Source organism: Macaca nemestrina, chromosome 4, assembly GCF_043159975.1.
Source record: "Macaca nemestrina isolate mMacNem1 chromosome 4, mMacNem.hap1, whole genome shotgun sequence".
Classification (NCBI taxonomy): Eukaryota; Metazoa; Chordata; class Mammalia; order Primates; family Cercopithecidae; genus Macaca; species Macaca nemestrina.
The window spans coordinates 175,190,682-175,205,744 of NC_092128.1; the positions used below are offsets into that span (position 1 = coordinate 175,190,682).

A 15,063-nucleotide genomic window follows, 5' to 3' on the forward strand; every position below is an offset into this window, starting at 1 on the left:
GGATCTCCCAGCTCCATGATAGGGTCACCTTCTTCAAAGCCCCCAGCTCTCATTCCAAGAAAACTGTAAAATTGAAGACCGTCAGAATACCTGGTATCTGGGTTCCCTAGGGCTGCCGTGGCGAAGGTACCACAACCTGGGGGGCTTAGACCAACAGAAGTCTACTGCCTCCTGGTTCTGGAGGCTAAAAGGCCAAAATCAAGTTGTCAGGAGGGCCATGGGCTCTCTGAAACCTGTAGGGGAAGCCTCCTTCCCTGCCTCTTCCAGCTTTTGGTAGCTCCAGACATTGTTTGGCTTGTGGCAGCCTCACCCTAATCTCTGTCTCCACCTCACATGGCTTTCTCCCTGCATGTCTGTGTCTTTTAAAAAGAAAAACAGTCATATTGGATGAGGAGCCCACTCTGCTCCAGGATGATCTCACCTTAACTTATTACATTTGCAGTGACCCAATTTCCAAATAAGGTCACATTCTAAGATACTGAGGGTTAGGCTTCAAATATCATTTTTTGGCAGGGAGGATATAGTAGTCTGTTTTCAAGCTGCTGATAAAGATGTACTTGAGGCTGGGCAATTTATAAAAGAAAGAGGTTTAATGGACTTACGGTTCCACATGGCTGGGGAAGCCTCACAATCATGGTGGAAGGCAAGGAGGAGCAAGCAATGTCTTACATGGATAGCAACAGGCAAAGAGAGAGAGCTTGTGCAAGGAAACTACCCCTTATAAAGCCATCAGATTTCATGAGACTTATTCACTATCACAAGAACAGCACGGGAAAGATCTGCCCCATGATTCAATTACCTCCCACCAGGTCCCTCCCACAACATGTGAGAATTCAAGACGAGATTTGGGTGGGAACACAGCCAAACCATGTCAGAGGGAGGCACAATTTAACCCAGAACACTTGGGATCATGAGGAGTATGAACTGGAAATGCCTGAGCCCCCTAAACTGGACTAAGGAGACAATCCCTCCCTCTCTCCTACCTTTCCTCCTCTCTCTCCCTTCTTTCCCTCTCTCTCTTCCTCTGCTCCCTCCCTCCCTCCTTTTCTTCCTGCCTTCCCTCCCTCCCTTCCTTCCTTCCCTTACCCCTTCCTCTTATCCTTTCCCTTCTTTCTTTCCCTCCCTCTCCCCTGTCCCCTCTCTTTCTTCTTGCCATTACTCCTGCCCCCATGTCCTCTTCCCCTCCATCTGTCCATCTCCTTAGGAGGCCCCCAGTGAGGTGAATAGATGAGGAATGTCAGGCTGCCCAGGATGGCACCAGCCAGCTGGCTGCTTGCAAGTGGCTCTATGGGCCCTAGGGAAGGGAGGAGGCCAACCTCCTCCATCTGAATGCCCTTCTGCTTTACAAGCCTTGTCTATGCTGCCATTTTTAGCAGCAGCTTAACTTGCAGGGATACTGCCCTGGTCCTCAGCTGCCATCCCAGACCTGCAGGCAATGACTTGGCACTCCTTCCCTGCTGTCATGGGACACTCACCACCCGCTGATAGCCAGCCTGCTTTTTTGACATTGTGAGGCATCTGCCTGGACAGCCGAGGACAATGCTGCAGTTTCCGTGGAAACCTGAGTGCCGGTAAGGACTCTAGTGGGGACTCTACCCCACCATTGCGCAGGCTCTGGGAGAGCTGTCAAGAGGCTAGGAATGGTGGTCAACCACCTGAGTGAGGTCTCTCTGATCTGTGACCCAAGGGATGTCACTCACTCTGCAGCAAGGGGCCCTCTCTGGGCCTCAGCTTGCTTCTCCAGTGAGAAATTGCCAAGCCTGGCCACCTGCCTGAAATGAGGGTAAGAGGAGACAGAAACAGCACAAACACAAACTAACATTTAAAGGGATTACCTTGTCAGTTGCATGGGACTCTCTTTTGCTGTCCATGGAGATAGCTATAGGAAGAGGGATGGAAAGACGGAGGAGGGGGTGGGACCTGATTCCTTGATGTAGAGAGAGATACAAGAAGAAGCAGAAGGCTTGGTTTTGATAAGAAGCATTTTAGATTTGGCCATCCCAGGGGCTCAGATGATGCAGTAGTGGAGGGAGCCAATCTCGGACTCCCTCTTCTCCTCAATTCTTCCCTGGGTCATGGTGCAGCTTGGGACTTCTGAAGGCTTTGGCTGCTCTCTGTGGAAGACTTTGGGAGAGCCAAAGTCTATGTCAGCACATGGCCTATGGGCAGATTCACAAAGGGCATCTCCCATCTTGCTCTGCTGTATGAATGAATGGTTATGAAGCCTTCACAGGTACCACAGAGAGGCCCCAGGGCTGAAGACCATGCACATACTCTTTTAGCTTTGAAAAACACTCACAAAGGCAGTTATTAGTTATAGCACCTTGTTTAGGGACTTTATAAGACACAATTTTTGTTTATCAATTTGTAGGAACATAGATCATTTACTGTTGCTAACTGTGGTTCTCCTGTGAGAACCTCTCTCTCTCATGCTTCCTTCTTCCTGGTAGTTATAGAACCACTCAGACTACATTTCCCAGCTCCCCCAGCACCTAGCCATGGTCATGTGACTACATTCTAGCAAATGGGATGCTATGGAAGCAATGTGTGTAAAGCTGCCAGGGAAGCTGTTTGCCCTCCACATCTTTCACCAAAGCTGGAAGGTGAACTTGGGGTAATGAACCAGTCCTAATAAGGCTGTAACCAAAGGGAACAGTGGAACAATGAAATGAAAGGAAGTTGGATCCCTGTATGATCTGCCAGATCAGAGCAGCTGCCCTCCATCCTCTCTCCCGAAACTGCCCTGTTCAGCTCAAACTTTAAAGGAGAGAAAAATGAACACTCCATCTTATTTAAGTCACTCTTATTTTTATCTCTGCTAAAGCAACTGAACCAACATATACAAACTGGATCGATAAGTAATTTGCGCTGTGACTTTGCTTATTATCATGCACGTATATTGGTCTCCAAAAAACATGAGTGTTAAATCTTGTCAAAAGTTTGCTCACATGTTACCTGTTTTTTCCTGCCAACCAACACCACACACCACTTTCTCATAAAGGGCTTCTTAGATCCAGGAAGCTAACCCAGAACCCTTTAAAAATGATCATATTCTCAAACAGCTAATAGAAAGGTCAATTCAGAGTGATTTACCTTCAGAGACGGACCCTCAGAGAGAACCCTGTATTGGAGAGTTGTAAGAAGTCCTGTGGGCTCTATGACCTCGTATCTCAGATTTTTAGGACAATTCTAATTTAAACTATTCTGGCCCAGTTCCCACAAACGTATTTATAAGTGTGCTTGCTATGGTTTTTGTTGAGAAATGTGGTCGCAGTCCCTACAGGCCCCTCAGCTGATTGTCATCCCTTCTGGTCTTCCTCTGGTCTTCCTCCTGCCAGCTCAGGAAGGTCTAAACTCAGGAGACAGAGGACCGCTCCCTTTGAGCTGCTCCCTCCGAGCTGCTCCCTCCGGCCCCCTCTCTGATGGACTTTTTCTATTCTAGGACTGAACTGTACTGCACTCATTTGTAGAGAAGCTTTTTTTTTTTTTTCTTCCTTTTTGGAGAAGTTAAGCTTCTTTAGAGATTAAAGTTGGTTTCCTCTAGCTTCCTCACAAACTCACAGTGTTAAAACTGGGTCATAGAGACATAGTTGTTCCATTTTCTAACCAGACAACAGCTTCAGGCAGTGCCAGAGTTCTCTTCCTCTCTGCCCGCTTTCTGGAGCCCCAGGAAGCCACTGAGCAAATCCCTCCTGCTGGGAGTGGACAGACCTCCTTTGCACCTGCCCTCCTCCCTGGGCCAAGGGCACTTGCCCTTGTCACCAGCTTAAACTGTCCCCTTTTCCTTTGTCTCTAATTTATGCTACTGGCCTCCAGGGGGCTCCCCTCTGCTCCTGCTTCCCTCTCCTTCCCTCCTCCCTCTAGGATGCATTCTAATCAAGGGCAAGGACATTTTTTGGGGTCATGGTGCTAGGGGTGGAATTTTTGTTGGTCCACAAGGGCTTCATGCGTTGAGACTGTCATAGATGGTATCATCATTCAAAAATATTTCCTGGCCTTTCCTGAAGGAGAGGATAGTTCTCTATCCCCCGCCCCCCCGCTGACATCAGATTTGACACTGTGACTTGCTCTTGCCAAGAAATGCAAGCAAAAGTGATGTGACATGTGTCACTTCCAGGCAAAAGCTTTAAGAGCCAGTGTGTGGTTTGCTGTGTGTCTTTTCTGTCTTCCACAAGATGGACAACGGTTCAAAAAGGGGCTGCTTCATCAGCCTGGATCCCAAAGAAGATAACATGAAGCGGGGACATACTTGACCCATGACAGATGGGCAGCTTGAGCAAGAAATAAACCTCTCTGACTGTCAGTCATTGCAGGTTGGGTATGTTGTTATTGTAGCATAATCTAACCTGTCCTGACTATTTTAGAACATACATAGAAATGATCTCAGACTCTTTTTCTATGAAGCTCTGGTGAGTTGGGCTTGGGGTAGGCATGCAAGGAGACTGCTGCATCTTGAGAATATAGTGTGGATGGATTAGTCCACCTCTGCTCTAGGCCTTAGAAAGAACCCCACCACTCCCCACGCCCTACTCCACTCTCTTTTCTGGCCCTGGAATGACCTTAATGTTATCTGTTTCCATATATGCCTGTGTATTAGTCTGTTTTCACACTGCTGATAAAGACATACCCGAGACTGGGTAATTTATAAGGAAAAAGAGGTTTAATGGACTCACAGTTTCACATGGTTGGGGAGGCCTCACAATCATGGCGAAAGGCAAAAGGCACGTCTTCCATGGCAGCAGACAAGAGAGAATGAGAATCAAGCAAAAGGGGAAACTCCTTACAAAACCATCAGATCTTGTGTGATTTATTCACTACCATGAGAACAGTGTGAGGGAAAACATCCCCAGGATTCAATTATCTCCACCTAGTAGCTCCCACAACACATCAGAATTATGGGAGCTACAATTCAAGATGAGATTTGGTTGGGGACACAGCCAAACCATATCAGCCTATTTTTATCTCTGTTCCACCTTAAGAAAGGATGCAGTCTCTCTTCCCAGGCACCAGAAAGAGGCCATTGCACTAGAAGAGCTGATGATAAATATTGATTTTACTGAAGATCTCACAGGAAAGATAGAGAGAAGGTTCATATCACATCCTCAATGCCAACTGCCTAGGCATGTCTTTAGCAGTTCTCCATTGGCTTTCTGGAGCCAAAATACTTAGGTTCACATCTCAGCTTTACCACTTAATGTGTGATCCTGAGCAAGTGAATTTAATTCTATGTCTGAGTTTTCTTTTCTGCAAATTGGAGACAATGACGCTTCCTGTCTACTAGAGTTGTTATTCTTGGTCTCTGACAAGCATGAAAGTTAGACTCAGACTAACCTCTTCTTGGTAACTTTATTCTTTACCTGTCTTCTCTGCATGACCAGAGATACCTCTGTAAAATGAGGCTGAGCAGGAATATCAAGCCTGACACACAGCAAATGCACAGCAAATGTTAGTCATCATCATCATCGTTATTTCAGCTATAAACAATCTTCATCAGATATGCTTGCTTTTCTAAGTCCCTTCCTGCCCATTACGCTATTGGTAGCTGTGACTTTCTTTTTTTTTCTTTGTTTTTTGTTTTTTTTTTTTTGAGACGGAGTCTCACTCTGTCCTCCAAGCTGGAGTGCAGTGGTGTGATCTCGGCTCACTGCAACCTCTGCCTCCAGGGTTCAAGCAATTCTCCTGCCTCAGTCTCCCGAGTAGCTGGGACCATAAGTGCATGCCACCATGCCAGGCTAATTTTTGTATTGTTAGTAGAGATGGGGTGTCACCATATTGGCCAGGCTGGTTTCGAACTCCTGACCTCATGATATGCCTGCCTCAGCCTCCCAAAGTGTGGGATTATAGGCATGAGCCACTACGCCTGGCCTGTGCCTTGCCTTTCATTTGATCTTCTCCTGTGTTGTGTCCAGCCTCATGGGCTCCTGTCCCTCCCCTTCTGAATTGAAGCTTCCCCAACACAGTTGAGTCCCTTGTGTATTTGGGATCTGGCCTTTGTGCCCTCCTCTTTCTCTTCCCTCCTACACTCCACACCGCCACCCCTACCACAAGCACACATATCTCTGGCTCTTCACCATCCTACTTTGGAGACATCACTTGCAGAAAATAGCCTGTAACCTACTGTGAAGTTCCCTCCCTGGGGAAAAGAGGCCATCTTGAGAACTTATATCCTACAGCCCCCAGCTTCCCATGCTGGGACCTTCTCACCTCTTCTGTCCTGGCAAGCAGCCAAGTGTGGCTCAGAGGCTGAGCAGAGGGAAAGATGTTGGCCCTTTGCTCCTCAGCATCGGTGGGCTTAAGTCTGGTCCACAATCCAGACCTAGAGTGTTTGCATTTGAAGGCTTATTTCCACTCGAGTGAAACTCTAGTTCAAGGCCTTCCAGGCCAATGAAAACTTCCAGCCAACTGAGACCAAGCAAATGTGGCTGTATCCACATATTCAGAGCCAGGCCTTGGGCAGGGCAGGTGACAAGGAGCATGTCATTTGGGGGAACCTAGCACTGAGTGAAATCATCACAGTTAATTCTTTACTAGCTGTGTCACAATTTTGGCTCATTTTAATCTTGGTATTCAATGAAGACCCTGAGGTCTTCCTCCTGGGTCCCCTGCATTCTGATGAAATTGCCTTTAGTGTCCCAGGAGGCTGTGTGGTTCAGAGCATGGGTGTGGAGTCAAGAGATGTCCATTCAACTCCAGGTTTCACCCTAAAAAGCAGTGTGAGGTGGAACAAGTTATTCTGAGGCTCAATTTTTTCATCTATAAAATGATCATTATTACCATCATCATCATCATCATCATCATCATTATCAATCACCCTGCCCCCTGCCTCACAGCCTTATTAAGGTCCAACAGGATAAGGTTTGTAAAGTGTTTGGCCCAGGGCCTGGGACCTGTTGTTCCTGCTTCTGCTGTTGTTATTTTACTATTATTGTTTCAGGTCACCTGGCCCTCCAGGGCCTCTTTGTAACTCTTACAAAATGATCTCTGACACTCTGAGCCTGTTTTTATTTGGAATCTTAGGGAAAAAAGCATTTGTGAGGTCCAGGATTTAATCTTGTTTGTCCTCGGGGCATGTGGCTATTAATGAGGGTTGTTTACGGAAGGCCTGCCCATCCTGCTGAGCTCACGTGCAGTGCCTTGAGTGATCCTCACAGTGGCCCTGTGAGGTCAGCATTATTATTTCCATTTCATGAATGAAGAAGAGGCCCGGGGAGGTTGAGGCACTTGCTCAAGTTCACACATCCAGAAAGGAGCCGGATTGGAGTAGGAACCTGCGTCTGATTCATTTTGCAAAAACTTTTCTAGCACTTTCTATGCTCCTAGCACTGTTTCAAGTACTTTTTAAATAAGCATTAATTGATGTCATCCTCTTAACAACCCTATGAGGTAGGTACCATGACTGCCCCCCTTGTGTAGATGAGGAAACTAAGGCACAAAGAGTTGTTAAGCCACTTGCTCAAATTCACCGAGGTTTGCATGGCAGTGACAAATTCACTTTGGCAGCTTGACCCCAGCTGCCTCTCAAGGGTGTTCTTTCCAATACACGTCACTGTCTCTCACAGGGGTCCTGCTTTTTCAGTGGGTACATAGGCTGCCTTCCTGGTACAGACATAGCCCCCTTCCCTGGTCCCCTTCAAGCCTCTTAAAAGGGAAGCCACTGCTCTGTATTCATCCCTCCATGACTGCAGGCTGCCTTTTCTGCTTCCTCCTCAGAAGCCAGTGGGTTTGTTCTGCAAATTGCTAGAGTCAGAGGAGGCCAGGCATTGTTTAGGCTGCTGGTGGTGACGGCCAATGCCAACTACTGGACCAGAGCCAGACCTGCCCCCGTGCCAAACCCACCACAGGGAGGCCCTCTGTACCTCCTCCTGGGAGGTCTCCCTAGGGCATCACCGGAGAGCATGCAAAACAAAAGCCACACAACCAAACCATTTTTCCAAGGAGGGCCTGCTTGCCCAGGATGGTAAAATCCAACTCCCATCGCTTGTATTCCGGTAGATGCATTCGGTGTGTCCCTTGGCAAAATAACATGGTCATTGCTGTAGGAGATTGCCTGCTGCCTTCCCCAGTGGATGCTCTATCCTTCACCAGTGCTCATGGGCATTCGTGGAGGGATCCTCTTCCATGGCCAGCCAACAGCCCCACTTCTGCACCCTGGCTCGTACCATCCAGAGTCTGCACCCTGGACTGACTTAGACTAGGAAAAGACTTTAATCAACTGGTTCCATCTCTCCAGCCCACACCAGATATCTGGGGAATCCTAAAAACACCATCTCTGCCTGAAGAAATTCCCCTAGCATCTGCTAAAGCAGGCTAGCAAAGAGGGAAGGGGGCTCACTCCGTCTTTTAACAAATTGACTTATTAGGAAGTGTCCTCACATCCTGAGTCAAATCTACTCTCTTAAAATTTTCTCCCATTCTCTTCGTGCATGTTCTGGAGTAACAAGATCAAGACTGTTTCCTCCCCTACATGACAGCCCTTTAATATTTAAAAGCAGCTGTTCTTTTTTTTTTTTTTTTCAGTCTCCAATTCCCTAGGCTAAATATATCCAGTTCTTCCATCTGTTATTCCAACAGGATGGTTCAGAATTCCTTACCATTTGGGCTGTCCTAATGGGAGAATGCTCAAGATTGCCAATATCCCCTTTAAAATGAGGCCCCAGGAACTGAACCCACTGTCAGAGCTGACTGTCATCTGGATTCCCTGGGCGTGAGCTGCATTTATTTTCCTTAGGAGCCAGGTTGCCCTGTTGGCTCACTCCAATCTGCTCTTCTCACATAAGCTGCTGCTGGTTATGTTTCTCCCACATTCTAAACTTGAACAAGAGAGTTTTTAGATCTAAATGCAGGCTTTTATATTGATTACTATTTAAAATCCTTTTAATCCCTTTTAAAGGAAATTCTAGTCAAATTCAACATGTTCCCATATCAACAGCATTATTTTACCTTTCCATTTCATATTATCTTCAAATCTAAAAAAAAAATTTCCCTTCACACATTTGTCCAAGAAAAATGCTGAAAAATTCTGCCAGAGCATCTGGGTTATCCACGAAAGAGAATCCTCCAGAAGAAGGTCAATTGAAGAGATGGCCTGCCATGCTAATCATAAACAAATTCTAAGCAGATGGCTTGGAAATTCGTTAGAAAATGGATGATGTGATCACCATCCGTCAACCAGCTGGTTAACTCAACCAGCTATTAATACTCTGGGTAACATTCCATCTCACCCACAAACATATCATGGTAGACTTTGTCAAATGCTTCATGGAAATCAAATCATGTAAAGGATAAGTCTCCTGACTTTAAAAACTAATACCCTTGGCTGGGTGCGGTGGCTCATGCCTGTAATCCCTGCATTTTGGGAGGCTGAGGTGAGCGAATCGCTTCAGGTCAGGAGTTTGAGACAATCCTGGCCAACATGGTGAAACCCCATTTCTACTAAAAATACAAAAATTATCCAGGTGTGGTGGCGGCGTGCCTGTAGTCCCAGCTACTCGGGAGGCTGAGGCAGGAGAATTGCTTGAACCCGAGAGGCAGAGGTTGCAGTAAGCCAAGATCACACCATTGGACTCCAGCCTGGGTGACAGAGTGAGTCTCTGTCCCCCCACCAAAAAAAAAAAAAAAAAAAAAAAAAAAAAAAAAAAAAAATCAAAAACAAAACTAATACTCTTAAAAAACAACAACAACAAATGATGTTGGTTTGTTTTTTAAGAACACGTGCTGATTCCTAGTGATCACTCGTCCACAAACCATCCATTTCCTACTCAAATCCAGTGGGAGTATGTTATCCCCTGGCCCCATTGATTGAGTCAGAGATAGGCATGATTCAAGCCAGAAGAATCAGAGTCAATCCAGAAACTTGTACTGGAACTATCTGGAAAGAATCTTCTTTCCACTGAAATTGCTAAGCTTGGAGGATATAAGCCTGGGAGTGTCAAGAGCCATCACATGAGATGGTTGAGACGGAAGTCAATAGAGAAACTAGCAAAGAAACTGGCTGGGTTGCTACTAAGTCCTCATGGTGATATCTGACACCTGATCTAACTGTGCCTGAAAATGGAACTCCCATTTGGATTTTTCAGTTGCAGGAGCCAATAATTTTTGCCAAGCCTCCATCTTTTTGAAATTTGCATCTAGGTCATTTTTTCGACCCCTGCCCCAAATATATGCATAACTGTCCCTCTAAGCACAGCTTCCACAAGCTCCAATATGTCACGACTTCATTAATTTTCAGTTCAATATATTTTCTTATATCCATTGGGATTTCTTATTAGACCCATGGATTATTTAGAAGTGTGTTGCTTAATTTCCAAGCATTTAGGTCTTTTCTAGATATCTTTTGTTATTATTTCCAGGGCTCACCAGTCTGTAAATATATGCACAGGATCTCATTTCCCTTGAGGTCTTCCTCAGTGAAGATTCTGCACACTCAACATGGGTATCTTCCTTATGACTCCTCATGTGTTCATCTCCTCAGTGCCACCTTGGTCCCACCACATCCTGCATAGATTTTCAGTGTAGTGTGGTATTTGCTATCTCCCATGGAAGCAAGGCCTCTGGAGCCCTCTAAATGTAAAGCTGCACCTCATTTAATAATGGAGGGAGAAGAATGTCCTCAGTAGACATACTTAGTTTGTCCATCCAGCAGCTCTTCCTTGGAGGAACTATGCTACCTCTCTTCCATATAGTTCTAGTGGGGTTGTCAATCACTGTAAAGCCCCTCCCCCACCACATGCAGAAATGGGCATGTGACTCAAAATGGCCAATCAGAGTTTTCCTTAGGAATTTTCTATACAGTTATCAAACAAGACTGTCTTTTTCAACTGCAAGGTTATGTGTGGAGGTTTTCTAGGGGCTATCGTCACAGCCCCATCAGAAAGGTCTGTAGAAGAAATAAAGTCAAATTGAGATAAGCAAAACTGAGAAACACGATGATAGATAGAAAAGAAACCTGCTAACATTGTCTGAGCCTTCCATCCATTGGAAACTTGAACCTCTCCTGTGCTTTCCGTTTTCATGAACCTGCAAATTTCCCTTTGGCTTATTTTAACTTGGGCAGTGGTCTGTCACATAAATCCAATAGAGCCCTATATTGCTTGAAAGGGTTGAATGGTGGCCCCCAAAATGTATGTCTATGTCCTAATCCCCAAAACCTCTGAATGTGTCCTTATTTGGAAAAAGGTATTTGCAGATGGAATTAAGTTAAGCATCTGGAGATGAGATCATCCTGAATTACCTGAGTTGACCCTAAGTCCAATGGCAAGTATCCTTATAAAAGACACACAGGAGAGAGAGGAGAAGACAGCCGGGTGAAGATGGAGGCAGAGACTGGAGTTATGCAGCCACAAGCCTAGGAACACTGGCATCCATCAAGTTGGCAGGGGCAAAGAACATTATCTCCCTTAGAGCCCCCTGAGGGAGTGCAGCCCTGCCAACACCTTGACTTCAGGCCTCCGGAACTATGAGAGAACAAATTTCTGTTGTTGAAGCCCCCAAGTTTCTGGGAATTTGTCAGCAGCCTCAGGAAACTAACACATTATTCCACTTTTGTATCAGCTGAGGGGAGGGTTATTTGGCCCTGATGTCTTCTAAGGCAGACTGGTTCCTGTCTGTGGCCTGTTATGAACCAGGGCTGCACAGCAGGAAGTCAGTGGCGGGCGAGCAAGTGAAGCTTCATCTGTATTACAACTGCTCTCCATCACTCACATTACTGCCTGAGCTCCACTTCCTATCAGACCAGCAGCGGCATTAGATTCTCATAGGAGCACGAACCCCATTGTGGACCATGCATGCGAGCGATCTGGGTTGCACACTCCTTATGAGAATCTAATGCCTGATGATCTGTCACTTGTCTCCTGTCACCCCCAGATGAAACCCTAGTTTCAGGTAAACAAGCTCAAGCTCCCATTGATTCTACATTATGGTGAGCGGTGTAACTGTTGCATTATATATTACAGTGTACTAATATTAGAAATAAAGTGCACAATAAATGTAATGCACTTGAATCATCCTGAAATCATTCACCCCCAACCCCTGGTCCATGGAAAAATTGTCTTCCATGAAACCAGTCCCTGGTGCCAAAAAGGTTGAGGACTGCTGTTCTAAGGCTTACAGATAATAAAGACGGAGACGGGACGGACATACCATGCTATATTCCAGATTCCCTATCCGCTCTGACAACCAAAGTTTCCTAGCTGGCTTGGTCTGGGCATGCCTACTACACTCTTCACTCAGAATGAGTTATCTCCCAGGAGATATCACAATCCCCTTACAAATGGACTCCTGATGAGTCCATCACCGGTAACACACACACACTTTGCCATAGGGCAATGTTAATACCTCAGACATTAGAGTCAGCGAGACCAAAATTCAAATTCTACATCTGCTAATTCCTGTGAGACCGTGGAGACAAATTGGTTTACATTTCCAGGTCCCAACTTTCTCAGCTTGCAAATTAGGGATCTCTAGCTCACAGGGTATTATAAATGTTAGGTAATCCACACAAAGCACAGAGCAGCCCATGGTCCATCTTCTCAGCAAATGCAAGCTAGGGTATGTTGCTAGATATTTTTAAAACCTGGCTTTGGACTTTTTTCAGATATTGAGCAGCAATATGTTCAGGAAAGGTGTACGAAGCTTCATTGGGGTGAGTCATGATTTGCAAAGGATGGTTTAGGATTGGGCATAGGATCTAGTTTGGGCCAATGAGATGAGAGGGGAAATTTTTGCTGGGCTTTTCTGGGGAAACATGATTTTAGAAAATTAGACACACAAAGAGACACTCACTCAGACTTCGTGCTTTTGGACACTGTGCTGTGAAGATACAGTGCATAGAGTGCTGGCAGCCATCTTGTGACCATGAGGCAAAAGCCCAGAAAATTTTAGTGAGTAGTCATAGAGCTTTGATATCGATAAGCTGCTAAATTCACCAATTCTGCAAACCCAGGCCTCCAGAACTCTTAATGTGTGAGGTCATAAACTCTACATGTCTATGTCACTTTTGCAGCTGATAGCCTCCTGAAATGTTCCTAAAGGACTTTGTGTGTTGTGTAGTTGTTTTTGTTGGTGATGCAGTGTTTTTAGGCTCAGCGAGTGTATTAGTCTGTTCTCACGCTGCTAATAAAGACATCCTGGAGATTGGGTAATTTATAAAGAAAAAGAGGTTTAATGGACTCACAGTTGCATGTGGCTGGGAGGCCTCACAATCACGGTGGAAGGTGAAAGGTACATCTTATATGATAGCAGGCAAGACAGAATGAGAGCCAAGCAAAAAGGGTTTCCCCTTATAAAACCATCAGATCTTGTGAGACTTATTCCCTACCATGAGAACAGTAGGGGGAAACCATCCTAATCATTCAATTATCTCCCACTGGGTCCCTCCCACAACACGTGGAAATTGTAGGAGCTACAATTCAAGATGAGATTTGGGTGGGGACACAGCCAAACCATATCAGTAAGCAACACCTTCAAGTGGTTTCATGACACCTATTACCATTTATGATTCTCTCCTCAGTGTCACACCAAATAAAGCTTCATCCTCAGGGTTCTGCCTTCTATTGCAACATTCTCACATCACTTGGGGAAAAACACCCCTTTTTAACCAAATTTATTTGCCCCCCAAATCTCAACACATGGGTGATCAATTTCTGCCTTGGAAATGTTTTCCACATTAAAATTCAAGCACAACATTTGCTTCATCTGGGGACAGAGTGAGCAGGAGAACAACTTTGAAAACTATGAACCATGTGAGACACAGGGGCTTGGCTGTCTGGATCCTGAATCCTGTTCAGCTCTGACAGTGAGCTTTATTTCATTTCTTTTCACTCTCTCCTACATTAGTTCTCTTGAACATCAGCCAGGTTCTTCCTTCCTCCTCTCGAGAACAGGCAGGTCTCCCTGAAAGAGCTCAAGATCCAGGCTGCGGGGTGACTAATGGTCACTAATTTAAAGAGGGGAACCCTCTTGCTCTTTGGTGCATAAATTCTCTCTACTCTGCCTAATGCAATCACTAAGAAGTCCCTCTCTGCCTTCTAGGAAAACACAAGGAATATGTTCTACTAGAGTAATAGTTAACCCTTAACAGCCACATAGAATATTAAGAGGGTTTAAACTAAAGGATGCTACGGCACAAGTGCCAGCTTTTCAGAGAGCCCTTCACTTGACCACATAATTACAAAAAGAACCCTGGTCGTTCTCTGGTTCCTTACCTGACCCTTTTCTGAAGTCACATTTCCTGAAGTATAATTTATTACAGTAACATTCACCCTTTAGGTGTACAGTTCTCTCTTGGTGAGGGGCAGCTGTGCAGCCCCCACTGCAATCCACCTGGAGAATTTCCTGTCCACCAAAATGTTCCCTTGCACCCCTTGGCAGAGAATCCCCTCCTCCTTTCTAACTCCTTAAAAACCACAGATCTGATCTCTACCCCTCTGCTATTGCCTTTGGTGAATGTCACATAGAAGGAATCACATGGTATGTAGCCTTTGTGAATTGCTTCTTTCACTTAGCACAATGCTTTTGAGATTCATCTGTGTTGTGTGTATCCACGGTTCATTCCATTTAGTGCTGGGTAGTATTCTTTTATATGGTGATACCATAGAGTGTTTAACTATTTATGTATTGAAAGGCATTTTACTGGTTTCCAGTTTTGGTTTTGTTTCCAAATGATTGTTCCAAGCTGCTATGAAGAATCACGTACAGGTTTTTGTGCTCATACGCTTTTATTTCTTTGGGAAAAATGCCCAAGAGTGCAACTGCCAAGTCATAGGGTAAATGTTTGTTTGTTTTTTTCCTAAAAACTGTCAAACTATATTCTAACTGGCTATTTTATGTTAATTTAAATAAGGGCCAATTTATTAATAATTTATTTTATGGTTCAAGCTTTTGATGTCATGTTCAAGAGCTCTACCTAAGCCCAGGTCACAGACATCTTCTCCCACATTCTCTTCTAAAAGTTTTAGGCTGGGCTTGGTGGCTCATGCCTGTAATCCTGGCACTTTGGGAGGCCGAGGCGAGCAGATCACCTGAGGTCAGGAGTTCGAGACCAGCCTGGCCAAAGTGGTGAAACCC

At 45.3% G+C, this 15,063-nt stretch overlaps 1 protein-coding gene and 1 long non-coding RNA gene across 4 annotated transcripts in view; one reads left to right on the top strand and one right to left on the bottom strand.

Annotated features, from left to right (window-relative positions):
• LOC105472729 (MIS18 kinetochore protein A) overlaps positions 1-15,063 on the bottom strand; it is a 252,915-nt gene that overhangs the window by 66,017 nt on the left and 171,835 nt on the right. The window lies entirely within an intron of this gene.
• LOC105472726 (uncharacterized) lies at positions 1,644-4,303 on the top strand. The gene is made up of 2 exons (XR_981759.3): positions 1,644-1,783; positions 4,176-4,303. It is a non-coding gene; the product is annotated as an uncharacterized lncRNA (long non-coding RNA).